This window comes from Monodelphis domestica, chromosome 5 (genome assembly GCF_027887165.1).
Source record: "Monodelphis domestica isolate mMonDom1 chromosome 5, mMonDom1.pri, whole genome shotgun sequence".
NCBI classification, from domain to species: Eukaryota; Metazoa; Chordata; class Mammalia; order Didelphimorphia; family Didelphidae; genus Monodelphis; species Monodelphis domestica.
Window position 1 is genome coordinate 213,438,544 of NC_077231.1, and position 26,851 is coordinate 213,465,394.

The following is a 26,851-nucleotide window of genomic DNA, read 5'->3' on the forward strand; positions in this document are numbered from 1 at the left end:
ATTTCTTTCTTGACGGAGTTTTCATTCATTTTCCCTCCCTCTTGCAAAATTAATTCAATTAAAGGATGGTATCAAGTTGTTTCCTTTTTAGTCCCACAGTGGAAGGCAGGAAGATGGGAATAGTGGCAACCTTCCAAGACCCCAAAGGCAATAGGGGAGACAGAGAGAAGAAAAACCAAGGTGTAGTGGCATATTGAGGTTTGCTGAAGCCCCAAACACAAGGTTCTGGTAAGGTAGGGTATCTCCCACAGAGAGAGAGGAGGGGGTAGGGAAGGGACTAACTACTTATCTCCTGATATGGAGAGCTAGAGTCAAAGATAATATGCCCCATATTGGGCACCAAAATGATGTGGGCAATGAGATCAGGGTCTTGTTCAAAGAACTCCCATCTCAAGTGATATTCAAGTCCAGCAAGCTTTATTGTTTTTAGGGGGAGATGGTGGTATGACCATGATGATAGGAAGACCATGGCTGATGGAAAGGCCCCAAGGGGGTTTATCTTGCTTGGTTATCAGGGAAGGGAACAATTCTTTGGTTTGTTGCAGCCTTGCCTTACCCAAGGAACTAATGTCACTTTACGCATGGTTCACCTTGGCTTACTTGGCTTTACCCATGAATCACCTTGTTTCCCCAGTTGGGGAAGTGGAAACCAAAATGCAAATGGGATGCTAATGATATGTTAATCACCCTGAGATGACAGTGAAATTTTGCTAGTTCGGTGCAGGCTCCAAGGAAGGAAAGTCCCTGCTTCACTGTGTCTATGCTTATTGTCCTTATAGCAACCTGGAAATACCTGTATGCCAACCTGTCTGCATGGCAACCTATATCTCTATAATCTCCATTTTATATTTGAGGAAACTGAGGCAAACAGAGGTTAAATTACCTGCCCAAAGATAAACAGCTAGTATCTGAGGTCAGATTTGAGCTTAGGTTTTCTTAACTCCAGGCCCAACAATACCTCCATATTTTTTAATGGTTTCTCCATAGTTCTCTAAACATGATAATTAGAAAATTAGGTTTTGTAATCCAACCATTCTGGAGGGCAATTTGGAACTATGCCCAAAGGGTACTAAAAGACTGTCTGCCCTTTGATCCAGGCATAGCACTGTTGGGTTTGTACCCCAAAGAGATCATAAGGAAAAAGACTTGTACAAGAATATTCATATCTACACTCTTTGTGGTGGCAAAAAATTTGAAAATGAGGGGATGCCCTTCAATTGGGGAATGGCTGAACAAAATGTGGTATATGTTGGTGATGGAATACTATTGTGCTCAAAGTCTCAGCTGCAGCCAGGGCAGGAATTTACCAACTTAAAAAAAAAACAAACCTCTGAGTTCTAGACCCTTTATAGAGTTGACAATTGTAAAGATTAAAATTAATATCCAATACCCTGATACTCCAAGTATTATATTTAATAATATTTATTAAATATTTCACTTGAAGTATAAGAAAGTATGGCTAGCAAAAACCAAGAGCACTCCTCCCTCCTTCACATGGATCCAGAGAAAGCATGGCCAAAACCAAAACTTAAATTTCAATCAACATAATGACACACATAGACGAAAAGGAAAAGGGAATTGTGGAAAATGTAATCTCTAGGGTTCAAGATTCTAATTAATACACAGACTAATGCATAGGCTAGGAAAGAGTATTAAAGACACCTCTTCTTACATCACACTACTTTTGAAGAACTGAAAGCTTATAGATCCTCATAGCTAGCTCTGAAAGCAGCTGCACAAAAAACCTGAAGCTTGGAACCGTTTTCCCTTCAACAAAGTTAGAGAGGGAACTTTTAACAGCTTTTTTAAACTAAAAGAAGAGAAAAAGACAGGAAAACAAGCAAACTAATAGACAAAAAGAGAAACTCAACATTGAAAGTTATTTTAGTGATAAAGACAACCAAGACACAAACTTAGAAGATGACAAGAAAACCAATACTGCTGCATCCATTAACTGGCCTTAAACCCAAAAAGAATTAGTTGAAGAGCTCAAAAAGAATTTTAAAAAATCAAATAAGAGAGGAAGAAGAAAATTTTGGAAAGAAAATGATAGTGATACAAGAAAATCATAGGAAAAAAATGGTTAACAGTTTGGTAAAGGAGACACAAAAAGACTTAAGAAATTAACATCTTAAAAAACAGAATAGACCAACTGAGAAAAGAAGGATAAAAGGCCACTGAAGTGAAGAACTTCTAAAAGAGCAGAATTGGCCAAATGGAAAACAATATATAAATATGCACTGATGAGAAGAACTTCTTAAAAAGCAGAATTGGCATAGAAAAACAGGTACAATAATTCACTGAGGAAAGGAAATCTTTATAGAACAGAATTGATCAAATGGAAAAGGAAGTACTCACTCAAGAAAATCATGCCTTAAAAATTAGAAACTAATGACTCCATGAAACATGAAGAAACAAAGTCAAAAGAATGAAAATGAAATAGAAGAAAATGTGAAATATCTCATAGGAAAAACAATTGGCCTGGAAAATAAATACAGGAGAGATCATCTAAGAATTATTTGACTGCCTGGAAGACATAATAAAAAAAATAGAGCTTGAACATAATTTTTTCAAGAAAGTATCTAGGAAAACTGTCCTGATATTCTAGACCCAGAGGGTAAGATTTCAATTGAAAGAATCCATGATCATTTCCTGAATGAGATACCCTCCCAAAATAGTAACTCTCAGGAATAACAGCCAAATTCCATAAATCCCAGGTTAAGGAGAAAATATTCCAAACAGCCCAAAAGAAACAATTCAAATATCAGGGAGCTACAATCAGAAAAACACAAGATTCAGCAGCTTTTCTATTAAAGGATCAGAGAGTCTGGAATATGATATTCTAGAGGGAAAAGAAATGAGCACTTCAACCAAAAATCACTTACTCAAGAAAGCAGTATAATCCTTCTGGGAAGAAAAATGAGAATTCAATGAAATATAGAACTTTCAGATATTCCTGATAAAAAAAACAGAGTTGGATGGAAAATTTGACTCTCAAATACAATTCTAATGTGAAGCACAAAAAATTAAACAGGAAAGAGAAATAAAAAAACATTCAATAAAATGAAACTGTTTAAATGCTGTTAAATTCATCATTGGACTGACTAATATTTTAGTTGGTCACCAGAAATTTAAATTTATAAATCCCAAATGAGTTATTCAAATCAGAATGGAATTTATGGTAGTTTATTTATAATAGAGGGAAAATATTAAGGAAGAGAGAAAGAGAGGAAAGGACAGAGAGAGCTATTCTGGCCTCCTCTGAGCCAGGCAGGAATTCAAAGGCCCCAGCAGAGGGAAAGGAGTCCCAAGACGATGAGCCTCTCCAGAGGCTGGTGCCTCCAGAAAGGCCAAGGAAAGGGAGTCAGCCTTTGCACTCATCAGAAAGCCAAAGAAAAGGGGTCACGAGGAAGCGGGTCCAGTCAGCACTCTTCTGAATGAAGAAAATTCTCCACTCCAGTAGAACTGCAGCAGAACTCTCTCTCACAGGAGGTTCCACTCCAAGTGAGAGTTCCAAGTTAAACTCCCAGAAGAACTGATTTCAAGTCCTTGGTTATCACTTTTAAAGACTTTTTTTTTCTTGCATCACTTCTCTTAATCTTTATGTCTACCAATCACAGCCAATTCTCCACTCTAGGACTACCTAGAAGGCAGTCAGTTTGATTCTGATTCATCACCCACTCTTTCACAAGTGGGTCAGAGACCTCCCACTTAGTGTGTGAGATGGCTTTTCGTATATTTTTTTGGTTAAGTCCAAAAATGGGTAGATCTCCATACTTAACTTTAAAGTACCATGTTTACATTTATGGGGATTAAAATCTAAAAAGACAGGGGATTACAATTTAATCTTCACAATTAAGGAAGAGCTAAGTACCTTCATTGTTAAAATTAGGGGAGAACCTAATCCAATATTCACAATACATACACAAGAAGAAAATTCTTATAACTCCCAAGAACTCTATCATTATTGGGGCTGTTAGAAGAAGTATATGCAGATTGAGGGCAAGGGTATGAGTTGAATATGATGGGATGATTTCTAAAAAAAAAATAGGCATGAAAAAGAGGAATACATTGAGAGAAGTAGGATAGGATGTGATGAATATCCCAGTCAATCTAAAAATAAAGAGGCAAAGCTGCAAGTCAATAACAGATTTATTGAGAGAGAATTGATGTCTCTCAGGAAAGCTGGCTCTTTAAGCTTCCATATGCCCAACTAAAGATAAGTGAATGAGGAATTTCCACCAGTTATATACCCTAACACTTCTCTTTTCTGGACCTCCAGAGGTCAGACACTTCCATAGCCAACCCCTTTCTTTCCTTAGATGGCAAAGAGGCATATAAGGCATATATGACAAGTCTTCTCTGTGTATGCTTAGGAAGTAGGTCTTCCACAGAATAGGCCTTCTATGCATGCCTAGGAAAGGACAGAGGCCTTCAGCTCAGAGACCTGTCTCTTGGATGATGACCTACGAGTCACTCCCTTCTAATTAGGATACACAGATTGGGTAAAGCCACACCTCATTGCAATATGTTGTTTTACAGAATTACAGAAAATGGGAAATTACAGAAACTGCAGTTAATATGAAGTTACAGAAAAAAACAACCGAATACATTATATTCAGCTTACTATATAACTTTATAAAATATAACGACCATAAGTATTAATCAATATCCCAGATTAATTAGTTCTTTAGAAAAATACTAATTGGTTGTGGTAGTCCCAGTTCATGATTTAGAAAAGGGTCAGAGATTCTCATTCTCTTTGGGGAGAAATAGAATAGGAAGAATTATCTCATATAAGAGGCACGAAAGAACTTTTACAGGGAAGGGAAAGATGGGAGAGGTGAGGAGGAGAGCATATGAACCTTACTCTCATTGGAATTAGCTTAGGGAGGGAAGAACATACAGAATAAATTGGTATATAAGTCTATTTTGTCCTAGAAGAAAGTAGGAGGGAGAAGGGATAAGAGAAGGAGAGTGGGGCTGATAGAAAAGAGAGCAAGTTGAGGAAGGGGTAGTCAGAAACTAACGGGGGAAATAGGAGTAAGAGTAAAACACAGGAATCAGAATGGCACAAAAATTTTTACAAGTCTCTCTAATAAAGGTTTTGTTTCTCAAATACATAGAGATGAGTTGAACATTGTAGAAAAAGGCTAAAAGAAAAACTCCTCACTCACTGTGATCTTTTAAATATTTTCTTTAAACAAAAGAAACCAGAGTTTCCCATCCCACCCTGAAATTAACTACTCACTTTCACTACTCCCATCCCCATGCACTACCCTCATTCCTAGAAAGAACAAGAGCCTACCTAGGTGTGGGATTGGTCCTTATATAGACCAATCCCACGCTGCAAAGTGGGGAGGACATGACCCCTCACTAGTACAGGATTAGTCCAACTCAGGAGTAATCCCATGCCAGGAAATAGGGCTGTGATTTCTCCCCCAGCATGGGATTGGTCCATTCAATTCCACTCCAGGAAGTAGGAGGGAGGGACCCCTGGGGCATGCTGGGAACTGCAATCCCCAGCCAGGATACAGTTTAAAACCCACATTTCTCCCTGTGATCCTTTTGGAGCCCAGTCTCCCCAGTGGATCATAATAAACATAACATACTAATGTACATACAATTTTACACTGGGAAAATACTACCTGGGGACAACGAAACAAAAGAGAAACAAGAACAAAACCAATTAGGGGGCCGTCCCATTTTGCACAACAAAGTATATATAAAACAAATGCATTCTAACAAAACAAATGAATTTAACCCTCCAAAGTTCAATTTTGCACATCTGGTTTGCTAAGGATCTCCTGGAGCAGCATGTGGTCTTCACAGGTATCTCCATGGCATCTTCCACAAGGAGTTTGTCTCTGAATTCTGGGAAGCAGCAAATTTCTTACCCTTAAAATAACTTAAAATTTTCATACAAAATAAAACACATTCCCCACTGAGGAGGATATATTAAAAAAAAAATTGAAATCACATAGGGATACATAGCTGAGGTATGAGGCATATGAATCATTGCCAATTTAAAACATCAGAATAAATACCACAAAAAGTCAAATAATTACTGGATGAAAATCCTAACTATCCAATTCCAAATCTGATATGTAAAAATTATAAATAAAGAAAAATAAAATTATAATAGGTCCTTGAATAATGGTCCAATTAAAGTAATTCATGTCCTACGGCTTGCATTTATTACAGCAGCCAGGGACACAGTCAACTGCCATAGCATGAAAGATGGAAAAGGGACTAAATTTTTATTCCTTGACCTGATTTTTCATCATTTCTTAGGGATAGGGGAGCCAGAACAGTCAATTGGTAGGTACTTGATAGAAAGTATTTTATAAGGAGTTTGGTATATGGAGCCCTGCATCTTAACTTATGTCAAATGCTGCAACCTCGAGTCTCACACTAGGTTCAAGTCCTTTCTCATTGGAGCAGAATTTTATCAATCCTATCTGGATTTGTTTCTTTTTGACCTGTGTGCTCTTTTGGCATTATTCAGGTTAAGTCCCTGTTTTTTTGTGGCACCAGGTAGATGAAGTCTGTGCTCCTTTTTGATCCCATTTTCTTGAATCAGACATTGTCACAAAGCAAAGTTCCATAATAGTTAAAGAGTCAGTGGCATTTTCCCACAGTCTAAGGCTTTCGGGCAGTCAGTTACATTTAGAGCTAATGGACATACTAAAGGACATACTAAATCTAAGCTAGTAGAAAATAAAAAAAGTTGTCAAATATTGATGACATGTGCTTAGGAAAACTCAAATTGCATGTGTAATTATAAAAAATGTTCTAAAAATCAAAAATATATCTTTTACAATCAGTAAAAATCTTATATATGTATACACACACACACACATTACTAGTGTCACTTAAGAAGTAGACTATAAAGGTTTCTTACCCAAGAATTGAGATCCATTTCTTCTTAACTTAGCCATGATCCACAGTGTGAGTGCAAATGATTTTTCTCAAAGTAAAGTAATAGGTTTAAAAAACAATAGGCAATGAGTTAGACATGTTCAAAGAAAATTTCAAATTTTCAAAACATACAAAATACAAGTACATCAAGTCATCAATACAAGTTTTCTGTCCAATTAGTTCATGGACTTTTACAAAGGTATATATTCAGGGTCAAATATAGGATGTTACAAAATACATACCGAATAGCAAATATTACAATAGCTATATAGCAACAATTCTCAAAGCAAACAATTAATAAACAATTAGTACAATACAATAGGATCAATACAATTACTCATCATTGGTAGAAGGTGCTCTCTTGACATGGGAGCAATATTATAGAAGGTATTCTCTTTAAATGGGAGCAATATTATAGATTAACCAACACTTTAAATATGGAGCCATAAATTTTCCCTTCAAAGGATTTATGTCAATCACAGTGTAGTGTGGTATTTATTGTAAATGTTCCAAATACTATAAGTCATTTTGAAGTGCTTTTTGGGTTAAATTTAATAATGATCCAAATTTCTAGTGATTTGGATATTTCATTATGCTTATTAGCCAGTGCTTAATTTTCCAAGATAATCTTTTCAATGCCAGGCATTAATAAACTCTTGTATATACTTGTAATATTTTGTTAGAAGGGAAATATTCCTTTTCAATTTCTGGCATTAAGACATCAGTATCTGGGAAATCAAAGGCTGTACCCTCTCATTCCAGTGCCCTATTCTTTCTTCATACCTTCATAAAGATTTTTGACTATTTAGTGTGTTTGGGGAATTACCTTGGGTTCCCCTAAGCTGAGGGGCAGTCTCACCCTGAGTATAATATGGATGAGCTCCACTTTGGATCTATTGTTGTTGTAGGTGTGAGTTATAGTTTTCCCGATTTGAATTTGGATGTGGAGTATTATTACCCTAATTGTTGAGATTTCTATAATAGTTAGGATTACTAAAGGTGTTATTATTCATGAAGTTATTATTTCTAATGTTATTATTTCTGAAACTATTATTTCTGAAATTGTTATTTCAAGCTGCCTGTTTCCAATTCCATCAATTCATCATTATGTGACCCTGTATTGCACAGAAGTAGCACATTAATGATTAATGTGTGAATTCCTGCAAAGGGGCAATGATCATTGGTAGATCTTCATTCTCTCTTTTTATCAAATTTTTCAGTTAAGGATTTTAGTTCCTTCCATAATTTTGCTACCAAGTGATTTGTTTCCTAATTTCTTTGTTCATGGCCTTTAGAAATATATACTGTGACCCTGTGCAATTCTTCTAGGCCCATATTAGGCCAATTTGGGCAGTTAGATTTGAAATAGTTTTGGATCACTTTGGAGCAATTGTTCACAAATTGTCTCCATGTTTGCCACACTTCCCTTTCTCTAGTGAGGTCCAGGTCTATACACCTTCCTCCTAGTTCAATTAATCTGTCCATAAATTGGGAGTGTGACTTCCTCCAATTGTTTAAGATTTTCAAATTTGGTCCATGTGCCAGGCCTATCAGAGTATTCGCACATTGTCTTTAGCAAAGACTCCCTGGAATAACATAGCTGAAAATATTCATCCTCATCATTATAATTCCATTTTGGTTCATGTTCAGGCCAATGAATTGCATTCCTTCCTCTAGCTCTATTAACAGTGGAAATAATTTTCCCTTTCTCCTATTCATTCAAAAATTCCTGGAGCAAGTTTTGCACATCCTGATAAGCAGGATCATATGTGGGGAAAATTTTCTCCAGAGTTTTTATGACTACAATTGGTCCATCTTCATATAAGGGAACATTTTGTTTAAAATTTTTATGTACTGGGGAGTAAAAGGCATGTGGTGCCTTAAGGTCACCATGCTTCCATTTGTCCATAATGTGGGCACTTCACTTAAGGGGAAAATATATTCATATGATTCATATGCAGTTCTAGTCTTTTTTTGAGGATGTTTGTGTCAAAACTGAAAAAAGTAAGGGGAGAGGTGGGGAAAAGGGGAGGGGTAGGAACTAGGTCTGGGGATGGGCAAGGCTGTGGGCTGGGAGAAGGGCAAGGAGATGGTAGGGCACTAGGAGAAGGGGCAGGGGATAACAGGTTGGCCAGGAGTTGCAAGAGACGTGAGAGGAGAAATTCCACCTGAGATATAGGTAGAGAGGGGTCTTCCACCTGAGATGTAGGTGAAGATGTATCTTACACCTAAGGCAGAGGTGGAAAGGTATCTTCCACCTGAGACAGAGGTGGAGAGGGGTCTTCCTGTTGGATCTGGAAACCAGACACAGATCTCTTTAAAATCTCCAGTTGGGCTTACATTTTGGCCTGCATTTGAATCTGCATGTTAAGCAGGTAGGCCTTTTGGTGTTTATTATTGAGGAATAGAAAAAGAAAACCTCATAATATTAATAAAAGAAAAAGCTAGTCTGAGCCCCTAAGGTTATCAAAAACCCCAGTGGACAAAAGGCTGTTCATCAGGGTTTTCAACATTATGCTATATTTTAGAACAGAACAGAACAAACAAAACAGCAGGTGTAGGTGCAAACTTCTGGGGTTGGGCAGGAAATTGAAGTTTGCATGGTGGTGGGGGAGAGTTTGAGAGAGAAAAAATCCACACGAATGGGGTGGGGTGCTTCTGTGCTAGGGGGTGGTTGGGGAAAGGATGTATACCTTACCTGCTTCTGAAGAACTCTCAGCAGGGGTCTGGTGGCAGGGATCAGGGGCTGCAGGCTAGGAATCGATCAAGCAGGAGCAGGGAGCAGGGAGCAGGTATCCCAGTGATTTCCCAAGAGGGAGGGATGAAGTTGGGGGGAAGTGGACCCTTGGAGTGGAGAAGTTCAGTGAGGCAGGGCAGACAGGAAGGGAGAGAGAGAAAAAGAGCAAAAGTAGCAAGAAGCAGGAGGTAGGTGGAATGAAAAACAAACAAAAAAAGAAAGATGGAGAGTACCAGATCTGAGGTGCTCAGGGGAGATCAGGATCTAGAGAGAGCAAGGAGGAAGAAAAAAGGGAGAGACAGGGGAAGGAAGATAGCAGGAAAGCAAGGAGAGAAGGAGAAAAAGCCCCACTCAGCAGAGGGTCTCTGGCAGGAGAAAGAGCTAGGTTGAAGGGGGTGAGGTGAAGAAGGGGACAGCTGGAGAAGCTGGGCTGGAAGAGGGAAGGTGGGATACAGGAAAAATTGGCAGAAAAAAGAGCACTGAGGAGGACTTAGCAGGGTTCCTGGGAAGAGTTTGAAAGCTCAGTTCTGCAGGGCTTCGGAAGTTAGGCTTGGAGGAGAAAGGAGGGAGAAAGAAATAAATAAACTGGAGAGGTTATAATGGAGGAGAGGAAAGGAGGAAGAGAGAGTGGAAAAGAGGGAGAAAGAGATGAGCCAGATGACAAAGAAGCCCTGGTGGATCTCAGTGGTGGGTTCCCAGAGGAGCTGGCAGAAAAAAGAAAAACCCAGCTACACAAGGGATCCAGAGGGAAGGAAGAGGTGGAGGAAGAGGTGGAGAGAGAAGGGAGAATGGGAAGGATGACGGAGACAAGGGATCAAAGGGAGTAGATGGAGGGGAAGTCCAGTAGCTGCTTCCTGCCTTTTGCATGGGCGGGAAGCCCAGGAGACTAGTGGGAGGGTGGGGTTTCCTACTTACCTATAGATTATGTTCTGAGGTCCCTTTGTAGTGTTGCCAAATGTAGAAAAAGGCTAAAAGAAAAACTCTCTCACTCCAATCTTTTAAATGCTTTATTTAGACAAAAGCAATCAGAATTTCCCACCTCCTGAATTTAACTACCCACTTTCACTATTCCCATCCCCATTCACTACGCTCATTCCTAGAAAGAGCAAGAGCCCACCTAGGTGCAGAATTGGTCCTTATATAGATCAATCCCACACTGGGAAGTGGGGAAGGCATGACCCCTCACTAGCACAGGACTGGGCCAACTCAGGACTAATCCCATGCCAGGAAATAGGGGGTGTGTTCCCTCCCTCAGTATGGGATTGGTCCATTCAAGACCTATTCCATGCCAGGAAGTAGGAGGGAGGGATGGACATGCTGTAAAATCCACAATATATAAGAATATATGTCATTATCCAATTGATAAATGATCAAAGGATTTGAACAGTCAGTTCTTGGACAAAATAATTAAAGATTTCTATCATCTTGTCAAAATAAATCACTATTAATTAGAGAAATGCAAATGAAAACAACTCTGTGGTACTACCACACACTTGGCAGATTGGCTAGTATGACAGAAAAGGAAAATGATAAAACCTGGAGGTAATGTGGGAAACACTAATGCACTGTTAGTAGAGTTGTGAATTGATCTGATCATTCTGGAGAGTCATTTGGACATATACCCAAAGGGCTATAAAATAGTATACACTCTTTGACCCATTACTAGGTTTGTAGTCTTTAGAGTTAAAAGACAAAAGGGGGAAGGACCAATGTGTACAAAAATATTTAAAGTAGCTCTTTTTGTGGAGGCAAAGAATTCCCTATCAGTACTGTCTAAGTAAGTTAAAGTATATGTGAGAAATGACAATCTGGGGAGCTCAGAAAACCTGGAAAAACTTACAAAAACTAAAGCCGACTAAAGCAAGCAGAACCAGTAGAACATTGTATATACAGTAATAGCAATTCTGTACTATGAATGACTATGAATAACAAGTATTCTCAGTTACAGTGATCCAAATCAATCACAAAAGACTCATGATTTTTAAAAAATGCCATCTGCTTTCAGAGAAAGAACTGATAGAATCTTAATCCAGACCAAAGCAGACTTTTTTCACTCTCTTTCTTAATTATTTTTTGTTTGAGTTTCCTTCCACAAAAGGATTAATATGAAAAAATGTTTTACATGACGGTACAGGTTGGGGGGTGGGGTTAGGAGGGAAAGAATTCATGACTCAAATTGCTTTTTAAGATGTTGGAAACTCTTTATACATAACTGGAGGAAAAAGAAAATTATTTAAATGTGAAATAGGTTGCCTATACTGTAAATTATGGTTCTAGTGCTTTGTTCCCAAAAATCTGAACAGGTATATTAATAGCTGCTGGCAGAGATGTTACCTTAAACAGAAGTGTGCCTCATTAATTGAAAGCATTGGAATATGCTATTTGAGATAATTTCTTGGGACTATAAATTTGACTTTTTTCTTTTTTCAGCTAAAAATTCTTCATCTTTTACTTTTTGTGGTTGTTCTTTCCATTTTCTTTATTGTAGTTCTTCTGTGTGTTTCCTTGGTTCTATTTACTTTACTCTGTATCAGTTCATATAGCTCTTTCCATAATTATCTCATCATTTTCATTTCTTATATCACAGTCATATTCCATTATATTAATATTATAATTTGCTTGACTATTGTGAATTTTAAAATTAATCCAACCTAATTAGATATACTTTAGGAGAAGATAAAGTTGTAAACTCCTGATTGAACAATGAAGGTACTTAACTCATACCTTATATTGAAGCTAAAACTTAAGCTAAGCCTATTTTTTAGATCTAATACAAAAGGGTGTTAAGTACCAATAAAGGTTAAATTAATCACAAAAAGGTCAAGTAATTCACAAAAGGTAAGCTTAACAAAGAATTGTGAAGTACCTCAGAAGATATAATCTAACCAGAGAAGGTGAGAGCTAAAGAGTGGACCATCCTGGAGAAAATCTAATCAAAGAAGGTGAGAACTAAAGAATAGGCAGTCCTGGAAAAATCATCTACTGTGATTGGTAGATGTGAAAATTTAGGGGAGGTGACATAAGAAAAAAGTTTTTTAAAAGGAGACTAAAAAAGTCAGTTCAGGCAATTCAGTTCAGGGTGCAATTAGATTCGGAGTTCAGTTCAGTGAGGACTGGAACTCAGCCTGGAGGATTCCCCCTCCGATAGCTTCCTTGGAGATGGTCTTGTGATGAGTAATAAGACTGACTCCCTTTCCCTTAGGCTCAGGGAGGTCACTTTGGCCAAGGCTTTTAACTACTTCCTGGCTCAACCAGTGGCAGAGCAGTTTAAATTAATTCTTCTCTCTCTCTCTCTCTCTCTCTCTCTCTCTCTCTCTCTCTCTCTCTCTCTCTCTCTCTCTCTCTCTCTGTCTCTCTTTTCCTAGATTCCTTCTCTCTATACTAATTAAAATCACCATAATTCCCAGCTGACTTGGGTATTTTATTATTTGGGAATTTTCCCTGGTAACCAATTATTTAGATTTCAAGTCACAAAGCTAAAATCATCTTTACACTATTCCCTAATTGATGTGTGCCTACTATGTTTCTAGTTTTCTTCATTAACACAAAAGTGCTACAGTAAATATTTTGGCATATATGAGAATTTTCTTCATATTAGTAACCTCCTTGGGGTATATGACTAGTAACCAAATCTTTGGATCAAAGGGTATGAATATTTTATTCACTTTATTCATAGAATGCTAATTCTATCTATTCTATTCTGTAATTTATTTATATGTATGTAAATATTTATATATATGTAATTCAAAATTTCTTTTCAGAATGGTTTTTTTGATTCACATGCACTAAGTCTACAGAGCCAAACTGCTGGCTACACTGTTGCATACCTGTCTATTATATATATATATATATATATATATATATATATATATATATATATATGTTATATCTATATATTATATGTATATGTATATACACTATCTGTATACCTGTATACAGTCTATTAGCACCATGCCAGAAAACTAATGATGACTTCCATTTGAATTGTCTCAAGAAAATCCTGAAGAATGTCTGGCAAAATAAGGAACTAGTTAAGGGCCTCTCTAGATCTGAACAGTTCAAGAATTAAAACTCTTACTGTAGAAAGCATAACCACAGCAGGCTGGACATATAGTTCAAATTTGTCCTTACCTAAGGCCATTTTAGAAAGAGAAGCACACAAGTGGTGGTCAGAAGAAGCAGAATAAAGATACATTCAAAATATCTCTGAAGAACTTTAGTATTGACTTGGAGACATGGGAAATAGTGGTACAGAAATATCCAGCATGGCATACCTGAATCAAAGAAGCTGCTGTACTACTCAGTGATTGAAGCAGAATCATAGAAGAACAAAGAAAACATGAACTGCCCAAATCCAGAGCCACTGCTACTCTAAATGTCCTAGCAGACCATTTTTGTCAGATGTGTGGTAGTGCCTTTTCACCTTGTAGTGGTCTGATAAACCACAGCCAAATGCGTTGTATCCCAACTCCAACATTCGGATGTTTTTGATCTTATTCAAAAACAAAGGAGAAGCAGTAAGTCCTCTATTATTTTTACTTCTTCCCTTTGAATGAACAGTTTTCCACCTGTCAGACCACAAGTCTGGCTTTAATAATGTGAAGTTATGATGTATAAACCAGTTGCTTTAGAAAGATCACTAATTTTTATCCATAAACAAAAGGAATTGAGGGGATTTTAAACCAACATACCTATATAAGTCAGTTTTGCAACTTTAAGATGCAATGGACATAACAGTTTAATGTTGTTTAATGTTTAATGCTTCCTTCTTTCTCCCATTACAGTAAAATACTATAATCAATGAAGAAAATATTCAAATACCTTATAAGAAGCTTGTTGTCATAATGCATCCTTAAATTTGCAATGATGGGGACACTAATTTTCTTAAAAACATCTTTGAGGTGGTCCAAGTCAGCTCCATTGTAACATGCATTGGAGGACCCTTGTAATCTCCTTCTGAACAACTGTCCAATCTCTTAACATCTGTGACTGAGAATCCAGAAGTCTTGGCTGCTGATTCAGTTGTACTGAAGGCAGGTTGCCTCTTTGGGGCTCATATTGGTATTCTATGCTCCACCTTCGCCCTCGTGGTGGAGGCTGAAAAATTACTTTATTTTGCTTTTTTTTTGGTGGGTTATGCTACTCCAGAATGAATTTTGAGGTGTTATATCATTGCTTTTTGGATCGCAATTTGTGTGAAGATTGGATTTAGCTATCTCCAGATTGTAACAATGAAGATACTTAGTCTAACAAAATCAGGAATGTCTTGTGAACTTTTCATTACTCCATCCTACTTAGTCTAACAAAAGCAGGAATGTCTACACCCATACTTAAGGATTAAGTATTTAGGAGGATGGCCTCTGATAGACATGTGCTAGGAATGACAAATCAGAAACAGCTGACAGACCCCTGGGCTGTCCTAAGTCAAGCTTAAGCTACCATTGATACAAATGAGATGCAGGAAAGTGATGTAAAACTGTCTATATATTTCACATCACTTCCTCTCTTCAGCCTCTTTCCCCAGAGAGGTGGCTCTGGCTGGTAGAGTGCTAAGCATTGAAGTATCTTGGCATGACTGAAGCTATTGTCCAGTTTGGTGGTGAGTTTTCCCTTGATACTATACTGGGAGAAGCTGAGTAGCTATTTTAGGTTCAGGCATCTTAGCTAAGCCCTCTTGGAGTTTTAGGCTGATTCCTTTCTCCTTTACCTTCCAAAACTATCCTCTTAAAAGCCTCTAATCTTCCCCCTGGCACAGGTCAAGTTGGAGAAATCCTACACCCCTTCATTCTCCCTTATCCTTAATTTCTTTCCTCTATATTAATTAAAATCACCATAAATTTCAAGCTGACTTGGGTATTTTATTTGGGATATCCCCAGGTGACCTAAAATTAACTTAGTTAGGTCACAACCCTGAAATTATCCTTTACATTTGGTAGAAATCAAATGGATTCTTTTACTTTCCCTTTTATCTTGTCTATGCCCCTCCAAGGGTTCTTTTAAGAATTAAATGAGATAATAATTATGAATTACTTAGCATGGTCTGGCACATAGTAAACTCTATGTAGATGCTAATTGTTATTATCATTAGGTTTGATTTCCTTTTGTCAATAATATCAGAAGCACTCAACAATTTTAATCAGAAAACTTGAAAAAGATCTGCAAAACACTGCACACACTTTTTTATTAACCATATCACTCTCAAAAGACAATAACATTAGCAAAATGGAATTAAAAATTTAAAAAGTTAAAAATCTAGGATATAACTTTATTTCAATATTAAAATATTTTAGTCCAAATGATCAAAAATAAATTTATCAGGGGACAGCTGGGTAGCTCAGTGGATTGAGAGCTAGGCCTAGAGATGGGAGGTCCTAGGTTCAAATCTGGCCTCAGATACTTCATTTCCTCTTTAACTTGCCATTATCCTCAGTGTGAGTGCAAATGAGGTAGATAAAGCAATGGAGGTATAACAGCAATAATACATTCAAGAAAAAAAATTATAGAAGGCAAAAAATGTAATAACAGGCACATCAGGTCAGTATAGGTCACTAATATAGTTTTGTTTTTTTAGGTAATATATGTATTGTTCTTAAGGGCAATTTGTTCAAGTAGAAGGAATGAATGAAATAATATGAATGAATGAATGAAATAATGAAAATAATGAAAAATGAAACAATGAAATAATACAGATCCAGCAATAGGGAAGTCTTATCATGATCAATAGTCAAATAAAATCAGTACAGGCAATTATTCATTATCAACAGAAGGTTCAATCAGTCATATGAGTTGCTATATGACAAATACATGCTACAAGTTCTTTTACATCTAGTAAATCTTGCAACCTTGGAGGAAATAGGTTTCAACAAATACCAAAACACAAACCTCTATTGCTGATAAAAGTGCTCGTTTTGTCCAAAATATCATCCAGAAGTCAATACACTTCATGGGAAATCATATCCCCTAGGAATATTTTTCCACCTCCTCTTGTACTCTATATGTCTCATCCATTACACTTCTACAAAAGCAGAGGTGGGGAATACACATATTGTTACAGCATTTTACTTCAATTTCCAAATGGACCCTTATATGTTATTATACACAAATCAAAAGCACATAGTCAGAGGTAGTGGGGCTATTAAAAACCCTTAATCAATGTGACAAATAGGATTATACAAATGAAGATAATAAGAAGGTAGACAGGCACTGTACTCAAAAACTATTTCTTCTTCTTTGGTATTATTTGGAGGTGAGACAAAACTGAAGAGAGTTACTATCACCAAAAACAATATAGTCTAAGGGGTACCACCTTAGGGGTACCTGCCCCACATGGAGAGGCAGTAGCACCCTGAGTATTTTGTGGATGAGTTTCACTCAGGATATACTGTTGTGGGGTAAGTTGGTTTGAGTTATCAATTGCCTATTTATATCCCTAGGATTGTTACCAATTTCAAACTTTTGATTCCTGAAATAATTTTTGTGATTATTATTTCTATACTCGTTTCTGTATCTATTATTTCATTGAATATTGTTTCTAATTGCTTGGAAGAAATTCCTACAGTTCATCATTATGTGGTCCTTCTTTCCACAGAAGTGGCAGATAAGGGATCGATAGTTAGGTTCTTGGAAAGGGGCAAGTGCCATTGGTTGAGTATCATGACCTTTTTCTTGTTTATCAATTCTGTATGTTAAATATTTTAATTCTTTCTGGATCTTTTCTAGTAGATCATTAGTTTTTTATTGTTTTTCTTTATTGCCTTTAAAGACGTAAGCAGGAGTTTGCCTCAACTCATCAATATCGATTTCAAGCCACTTTGGGCAATGTGTTTTAAAGTAATCCTAGATTACTCTGGAACAGTTGTTTACAAAATGTCATTTTATGTCTAATGTCTCTTTCTATAGAAAGATCAAGGTCTAGGTACTGTGAATCTTAAAAAATTCTCAGACCCTACTTTATAAGGTTTGGTTAAGACCATTCCCCATTTTAAACAATGAAGGAACTTAGATCAGGAATGTGAGACCTCTACTCCACCCCTACTTAAGCCTGCTTTAGGGGAAGAAACTCCTTGATGAACAATGAAAAATACTTAAACCCATACTTTGTAAAAAAAAAATTATTTAAATTACAAAGTTTAAATTCCTTTTGAGAAGAATTTTAGGTAAAGAAGATGCTACCTCTCTGAATCCAGAACTGAACTGTTGGAGAAGCCACCATGAAGAAGCCTCCAGACCACAAGTTGCACAAAATTGAACTTTGGGTGTGGTTGATTGAACATTTATTTGTATCTGTACTTTCATGCCAAAGGGGACTGCCCCCTAACTGGCTTTTTGTCAATGCGTTCAGCAATTATTGGGTTTGTTTGGTTTTTTTCTCTTATCATCAAATTATTGTAATCTTTAAATTATGTTTTCATGATCCTTTGGAAAAAAAATTAATTTTTTTGCAAATGATCAAACGGAGGAATGTAAAAAATAGACTTGAATATAGGACTACAATCCCCACAAGCCTTTGCTCCACTTCCCCAAAATGCTTTGTAATCTCATGGGAATTCTGAGGTGGGCCGAGATCGAGGAAGGATTTAAGCTGGTGGAAAGGTTTTTGGGGCCCTTCTTTTGGACTTCCGTTTTGGAGCAGATACATTTCTTCTGTGATGTGAGGTTATCTGGCCTAGGCCTCTGGCCTAGGCATGTGTTTTTTCTTATTCTGTATTTTCTTTAATCTTTAACCTTTAATAAACCTCTAAAAAGTATAATACTCCTTGCAGAGAGAAACTAATTTCTACCTGCCTCAGTCTCCCCATATTCCTAAATTTTAATCTTTACAATTTATAGTAAGGCAAACTATGCCTAGTTTTAGATCTAATACAAAAGGGTGCTATGTACCTATAAAGGTCAGGCAACTTGTGAATACAAGGAGCAAAGAGGTGAGAAACTTACTCAGAGGTTTTTCAGGTGTGAACTTAATCAAAAGTTCAAGCCTTCGTAGGTGTGAATTAAGAATGGTCTGTCCTTTGGAAAACGCCTACTGTGATTGATAGATGTGAGAACTTAGGGGAGGTGACATAGGAGAAAATTCCCTTTAAAAGGAGAGGAGAAACTGAGAGCAGGTCTCTCGCTGGAGCTCCCTCTGAGGAGACTCTGTCCCTCTGGGGTCTCTCTCTTGGGAAAGTCAACTAGGAAAGCTGAACTGGCGAAAGCTGAACTGGTGTCTCTCTGAACACTAGAATCCTTGCCTGGACAAATCTTGTGGTGAGTGGATAAAGGACTGACTGATTTTTCTCTTAGGGCTTGGGCCTGGGTTGGCCAGGGCTGGCCTGAGCCGGCCTATCTTTTTCTCATTATTTCCTTTTTTTTCTCTCTCCCTTTCTTTAATTCCTCATTTGTATTAATTAAAATCTCTATAAAACCTAGCTGACTTGGGTATATTTAATAATTGGGAATTTTTCCCTGGTGACCACCTTATATTTAATTTAAAACAAGACACTGTCTTGAAACCATATTTTCTGCAGTCAAAATTTAATCCAAAACACTCTTTTAACTGCCACAGTTTATGTCTTCCACTATTTTAATTATCACAGTACCTACCTCCCAGTTCAATGAGCCTATCCATAAATTGCGAGGGTGTCTCATCATTGGATTGTTTAAGGCATTCAAAATTAGTCCAAGCATCCAGTCTTTTGGAGAATTTTCACATTGCTTTTAGAATGGCGTTCCTAGTATGACATAGTTGCATATATTCATTGTGATCATTATAGTCCAAATGAGGATCTACAGGTGGCCAGTTTGATGCATTGTGCCCTGGGCTTTATTAACATGAGAGATGATCTTAACCCTCTCACATTCTGTCAGAAAGGCATGGAGCAATTGTTCAACATCCTTATAAGGAGGATCAAAATGAAAGAATATATTGGCCAACTTTTTTGTTACCAGGATAGGTTCATCTTTTAAATAGGAACATCTCATTTAAATTCCTTAATATCCTGGGATATGAAAGGTCTATGTTGTCTTAATGTTAAAACATCCCCATTTGGTACTTATGTGGGCACTTCCCTTAAGGGGAAAAACACCTTCACAGAAATCGGTCAGTGGTTGTGGTTTTATAGGAGGTGTCTGTGTGGATAGTGAGGTAGTACAGGTAGAAACCTATATGGTTTTCCGAGACATAGGAGAGGGGTCTTTTGCCTCTATTTCAGGAGAAATGGGATTTTCCTCTCGTGGAATTTCAGGAACAGGTTTGGAAAAATCAGATATATTTTGGATGGAATCTTCATTTTCCATTGGACCATTTAAGGAATGCTTAAAATTGTCCAGTTCAAATTGAATGTCAGCTTGCATTTTAGCTTGCATTTTGTGTACCATAATCTTTTGTGCCTTAATATTTAAGAATTGTTAAAGAAAATTTCCTCACTACATAAGGAGGCATTCTGAAAATTTAAAAGTTACCAATTTAAGAAAGCCAAAAAGGTTTCTTGTAGAGTAGCATTCATTTTTAGCAGTTCAATAAAAAGAAAAAACTGAGTGTTTAATACTAGCCTCTAGTGGTAGGGATGAGGATGTTTTAAGTCAAGGATTATGGGCTGGTTTTAGGGGTGAGGATTCCTCTTAGCTGGAGTGGGAAGAGGTTTTCTTGTTTGTTTGTTTGTTTTAGCTAAGAGGGAGTATAGGAAGCTGGGTGGGGTGGTTTGGAAAAGGATTTAGTTAGGAGAGAGGACTAGTACCCCCCTGAAAAGGGAAAAAGCATCCCTCTCAACTGAGCTGGGGTTAGGGGCAGGGAGGTTAAAGTTTACCAGTAGTAGCAACAGCAAGCAGCAGTAACAGCAGAAGGAGTTAGCAAGAACAGTCTCTGTGAGTGAGAGACCTGGCTACCTGGCTCTCCTGGTGGGCAAGTGTAGGCAATGAGCCTGAGAAAGCTTTGAAGGGTTTCTTAGAGGGAGAAGGAAGAAGGAAGAGGGGAGAGGGGAGAGGAAAAACCACACCAGGAAAAGAAATCAGTTTCCTCTAGTTCTGAAATCCCTTTGTTGTCTCCAAAAATTATAGGAGTAAAAATAAATAAATACTTCTAGTATTTAAAAATACATAGAATTTTTTAAATAACCAAAAATGAGGGGGGGGGGAAGGATGCTTTTAGTCAAGTGAGCAGAGCAAAGAGAGCCAGAGACTCACACCTGCAGAACTTTACCAAAAAGCACAAGCTCTCAAAAAAGAGATGGGTCTCAGCCAAATTTATCTCCCAAGCCTCCTTATGTAACATGAGGATGTAACTTAAAAGGATGCTAGGAATGTATCTCAGGTGTGACAAATTTTCCACCTGCACAAAAGCACTAATGAAATGTAACAAACAAAGCCTTCCATACATAGTATTTCCCACTTACCTTACATGGAGTCTTTACCACTGTTCCAAGGGCTTGTCTGGGTTCCCCTTTATTGGCCTAAAGAATTTTCTGAGTCACTTTGGGGATATGCACTGTCTTTGGGATCTTGTACTAATAAAACCTTGGTAATTGCTAATGACTTAAGTCTTATTACCTGCTGAGTACACAGAACATGGACATCTATGTAAAAATGGGGAAATCCTACTCTACTTTGTACCCCTAAATATTACACTGATAAGACAGAATACTTTCTATTTGGTAAACTGAAGTCTGTGCCTTAATAGTATAACAATGATGATTCTATATATTCCCAGTTAGCCTGAAAAGTTACTATGAGCTACCTACCAGCTCATATTGTAATAGCTGTATAACAACTCCCCTAAAAAGAGAAAAATATATTCAGCGGGTTGGGAAACTGATAAGACCTCAGAAAGTTTGTTTTATTTAAAATTTTTTTTCTGAACTCAACAAACACAGACAAAATAATTTCATATCAAAATGAAAAAGAGCTCTAAAACTACAAATTTCCATCACATATACCTTTTTTTTAAATTTTGTATAATAAATTTAGCATGTTGGGTCCAAAGCAATCTCACTTATCTGTGCTTTCCTCTACACGAGTCTATTCTTTTCTGTTCATTTAAAAAATAAATGCTCATTAGTATTGCAAATCACCAATAATAAGAGAAATTAAAATCAAAACAAATCTGGTTTTATCTCATACTCTCTGAATTGTTAAAGATAACAAAAAGTGGGAATAGTCAGTGTTAGGATTGTGAAAAGATAAACACACATACTATTGGTGGACCTATGAATTAGTATAACCAGATTGTGGGAAATAGTTTTAAAATATGCAGATAATGTGACTAAAATGTATGTACATACTCTTTGACCCAGAGATTCCATTACTAGGCATATGATGGGAGAAACATACACAAGTTCATAGCAGGATTTTGCCCCAAGAATGGGTAGTTCAAAGTTTCTTCAATTCAGAAGTAAGAAAAGAATTTTACTTGAAGAAGATAGTTTTAAAATAGTAAAATAACCTAAGGGCTGATGGAATACCCTGGGGGCTGATGGGTTAGCTTTGGAGTAGCCCAAGAGGTGATGGATTGAGTAGTCCCTGAACTGGTAGAATAGCAGCTCTCTCTAGAAGAATAACATCCATCCCTTCCTTGTGGAACAAGGTTTGCGTATTTATTGAGAATCCGCAGTCTTGTTACCTCCCATTCCGGGAAAACCTCCACCTTTTCCAAAATAGACCATTACTGGGTGTTACTGGGCATTCAGGCTGTGAACCCCAGAAGATGAGCATTGAGGAGGAGGGTCTGAATTCAGGTGGAGGTGTGTGTATTTTGGCGTTTGACATGCCATAGGTGAACTGAAAGGGAATAAGGAATATAAACAGGTTTGGGGGAGTCCCCTGAACTTCCAAAGCCCTTAGTGGGCATGTCCCATGTTCCCCCCATTGTCACAGCTGTCATCATATGTCAGTGTGGGAGAGGTCTCTTACCCTTCTGAAATGCCTTCATAAAAGATGGCAACTTGGGTGGGGGGATACAGTAGAGTAGATGACCACGTCAGGTAGTTAATAATGCCTAACAGTTCACAATTAAGGTAAGTACAAAACAATATGAGCAATTAATAATACAGAGCAGGCACAGAACAAGGACATACAGATCTAGTACTGGTGATTAACAATACAGAATGGCTTACTGATTAATAATACAGATTTTGAAATTTATGCTTGACTAATGCTGACTCTACCGATTCTGCAGTTTATGCTTAATTATTACTAACTGTTGGGAACTACCAGCTTTCAGAACATGAAGTTCCTACTCCTTTTACTGTTCCTCCCTGCCCACTGCCCACCTCCATCAGGTTTATACCCCAAGGAGGTCATGGATTAACGAGAAAAGTCCTCATATAAACCAAGATATTTGTGGCAATACTTTTTTTGGTAGCAAAGAATTAGAAACAAAGTAAATATACATCAGTTGGGGAATAGCTAAAAATTTTTTGCTACACAAACATACTAGAATATTACTGGTTACTGGGATATAAGAAATGATAAATATGATAAATACAGAGAAGCATGGAAAACTTCACATGATCTAAAGCAAAGTGAAGTAAGCAAAGCCAAAAAAAAAACCAACTTATACTACTATATTAATACAAACAGAAAGTATAATTATAAAAAATAAAAAGTAAGAGTCACAAATTACAAATAGTATAGCCACTAAAAAAAAAAAAAGATATGAAAAGAAACCTCTCACCCTACTCCCTTGCAAAGGTTGAAATCCAAGGATGTGATACATTGCATATATTTTCAGACTTTTATTCATCAGATGTGTAGATGTTTTTCTATTCTTTTTTTAAAAATATTATTTGTTATATCATTAACTTAGTGGAAATGATATCCTAAGGCCTTACACCATGCAGATATGGCTATTTTTTTTCCTTTAAAATTTGTGAAACTATCCTCAAGCATTAAATAGCTCTAGGATTATCACTTGGGCTACTGATGCTGCTTCCTAGTCTTGTAAGGCTCAAGCTTATTACCAAAGACCATCAGCATGACCAACACCAACATGAGAGTATGTGAAATGTCCTTTCTTGGTTATGGCTGAAAAAACCCCTCCTTTGGTTAAAAATTAAATGAATTATGAGTGTCTTGTTTCATTTCAGTCTCAAACCTGATAGGCTGGCCTGACCTAATCCAGGTCTAGTCTACTAAAACCAATTTCTACCCCTTGTATACACCATCCCATCAAACAAAACAATTATACATACACATATCAAAACACTCACATACAGGGGCAGCAAGGAGGCTCAGTGGATAGGGAATGAGACCTAGAGGCAGGAGGTGCTGGGTTCAAATGTGAACTCAGACATTTCCTAGATGTGTGACCCTGGGCAAATCATTTAACCCCAATTGCCTATCCCTTACTGCTCTTCTGCCTTGGAACTGATACTTAGTATTAAATCTAAGACAGAAGGTAAGAGTTTTAAGCAAAATAAAACAAAATTCTACATATTGGTTATGCCCAAAATTACACGTCTCATCTTGTACCTCTAATTTCCTTTCTCAATAAGTGGGAAGTAGGATTTATTATTAATTTTGAGAATTCATGGTAGGTTGTTGCATTGATTAGGGTTAAGATTTCTCAAAGTGTTTTTCTTTAAAGTTATATAGTGTAGGGGGCAGCTGGGTAGCTCAGTGGATTGAGAGCCAGGCCTACAGAGGGGAGGTCCTGGGTTCAAATCTGGTCTCAGATACTTCCCAGCAGTGTGACCCTGGGCATGTCACTTGACCCGCACTGCCTAGCCCTTACCCCTCTTCTGCCTTGGAGCCAATATGGAAGGTAAGGGTTTTATAAAAAAATAAAATAAAATAAAATGTTTTAGTGTATCTATATAGTATACTATATATATAGTATCTATAGTATATCTATAGTGGACCTATTTTTCCCACCACTCTTCAGAAGTAACATAAAGCTTCTCAGTTTACCCCACTTCTCAAAGTAGCCAGGATATTTCCTGTATGACAGCCATGTGACACTGATGTGCCCCAGTGAACTGCCCCAAGCCACCTTTGGGTGGGACTGTTATAGTAAGTTTTTCTAATAATATTCTAAAATATTCATATGCCCTAATTTACTTAGCAACTCCATTACTGATGAAGTATGGCTATGAATATGTCTGCATACATACATATGTGCACTGTGTACATATACATAGTTATGTTTGCATATGAATCCTTTCCCTCTTTGATCTGTATACATAGTATTAGATCACTGGGTCAAAAAGTATCCACAATTCAGGGCATAGCTGCTATTTGCTTTCCTGAATGTATCTTGCACACAGAACCACCAACAATGCCTGTCTTCTCCTATCCCTTCCAACAATGGTCATTTTCCTTTTTTGTCATCATTGTTATTCTGATGCTTAGTAGGTGGAGCCTCAGAGTTGTAATTTGTATTTCTTTCATTCTTAATATTTTGGCATATCCCTCCCCACCATTATGTTGTTGATAGCTTAAATTTCATTTTTGAAAACTGTCTGTTTAGATCTTTTGATCAGTTATTCCTATTCTTATATATTCTTATTCTTATATAGTTTAATCTATTTCTAATATTTCTTCACTATCAGACATTCATCAGAAAAATTTTACAAAGATTTTTCCCTTCATTAATGATTTTCCTTCTAATTTTTGCTGCATGAATTATTTTATGCAATAGCTTTTAAATTTTATGTAATCAAAACTGTCCATTTTTATTGGGGAGAAGTTCACTGACATGTTGGTCAGTAGGAAAAATTTTTGGCTGTGGAGATCCATGAAACATAAAAAATATCCTCTTCAGTACACTACTGTTTCTGTAATAACTGCAAAAATGTTATAGAGCAAAATGCAAAGAATCGTCATTTAAAAAACTACTAAGTCATTTAAAAAACTACTAAAAAAGGGCTAGTTTTATTATTGATGATGAAAATGTGAATTGTCTAGAGCAACTATGCTAGTGAATATAAGGAAACAAATTTATACTAACATGAAACTACAGATTAATGATTTACCAATGATTTGTATCAAGACTTGATACATGTATGAAAGAAAAAGGAAATAGGTTGGCTAGGCAGCTAGAACAAAGAATAACACACGTGTATCTTTCATCCTCTACAAGATGTGTAAAGATACAGAGGAAGTTTCCAAACCTTTGAGTAGCGAAGGTCTCTATAAAGGATTTACATAAAGGAGTTGTAAGAAAGATAAGACCCGTTGTGGTCTGCCCTGGTGGAGAAATAAAAGACCAATGAGCTCACAAATCCATGTCAAGTGAGAGCCTGATACAGGAAAAAGAAGGCTGGAAATGGTATGATTGAAGAACCCCAGTTCAAATACCATCTCTGGGGGACAGCTGGATTGAGAGTCAGGCCCAGACAGGAGGTCCTGGGTTCAAATGTGGCTTCAGACACTTCCCAGCTCTGTGATCCTGGGCAAGTCACTTAACCCCCAGTGCCTAGTCCTTGCTACTCTTCTGCCTTGGAACCAATACACAGTATTGAGTCCAAGACGGAAGGTAAGGGTTTAAAAAAAAATACCATCTCTGCTGCTGTTTCTACTACTGCTAACCTGTGTTGGTCTTAGGTTCCTCCTTTATAAAATATGAAGTTTGGGCCGGATAGCTTCTGAGATCCCGTCTTACCTCTACATCTAGTTGTATATAAAGTGTATATATATATATATATGAAGTGTCTGCTGGTCCTTCCAGCACGCCTGTACTTACACAGCTTAAGGTGGCTAACTCAGAACAGTTTGCTCAGGGTTTATTTCACCTCCCTGGTGGAGAGATCACGTGTCAGCGTCAGTCTGATTACTATGGAAACCAAAGAACGCTATCCAAACCGGAAGTGGTTCCCTGATAATTACTATCCCTCTAAAGGAGGTTATTAGAGAACAAGAGCTCAAAGGAACCTTAGGAATCTTGTAGTTCAAACCTCTCGTTTTTTAAGATGTGGAAATTAAAGCCCCAAGAGGAGGACATCATCTTGCCCCGGGTCACACACGTCGAGTCGTCGGCCTCCTCTCCAATGTGTTTTGTAGGTGGAACTGTTATGGGTTCCGAAAGAGATAGCCGAAGTCCTCTTATGCTGCCGCTTTTCGTGGCGGTGACCATGGGCTCTGGGCTGGGTATTGTCCTAGCTCGGGGGCTAGAAATGGTTATCCGAAGGCTCTGAGTTAAGGTCCTGCCTTGCTTGCTATATGACCCTGGGTGCCTCACCTAACCTCTCTCAGCCTCAGTTTCCTCGTCCTGTAAATAACTTT

The 26,851-nt window shown here is 37.4% G+C and overlaps 1 long non-coding RNA gene across 1 annotated transcript; it reads right to left on the reverse strand.

The window, feature by feature from the left end:
- Positions 1-1,464: 1,464 nt before the first annotated feature.
- Positions 1,465-26,382, reverse strand: LOC130454600 (uncharacterized). The gene is made up of 3 exons (XR_008912322.1): positions 26,313-26,382; positions 6,905-10,626; positions 1,465-5,874 (listed from the first exon to the last, which is right to left on the reverse strand). It is a non-coding gene; the product is annotated as an uncharacterized LOC130454600 (long non-coding RNA).
- Positions 26,383-26,851: the final 469 nt, after the last annotated feature.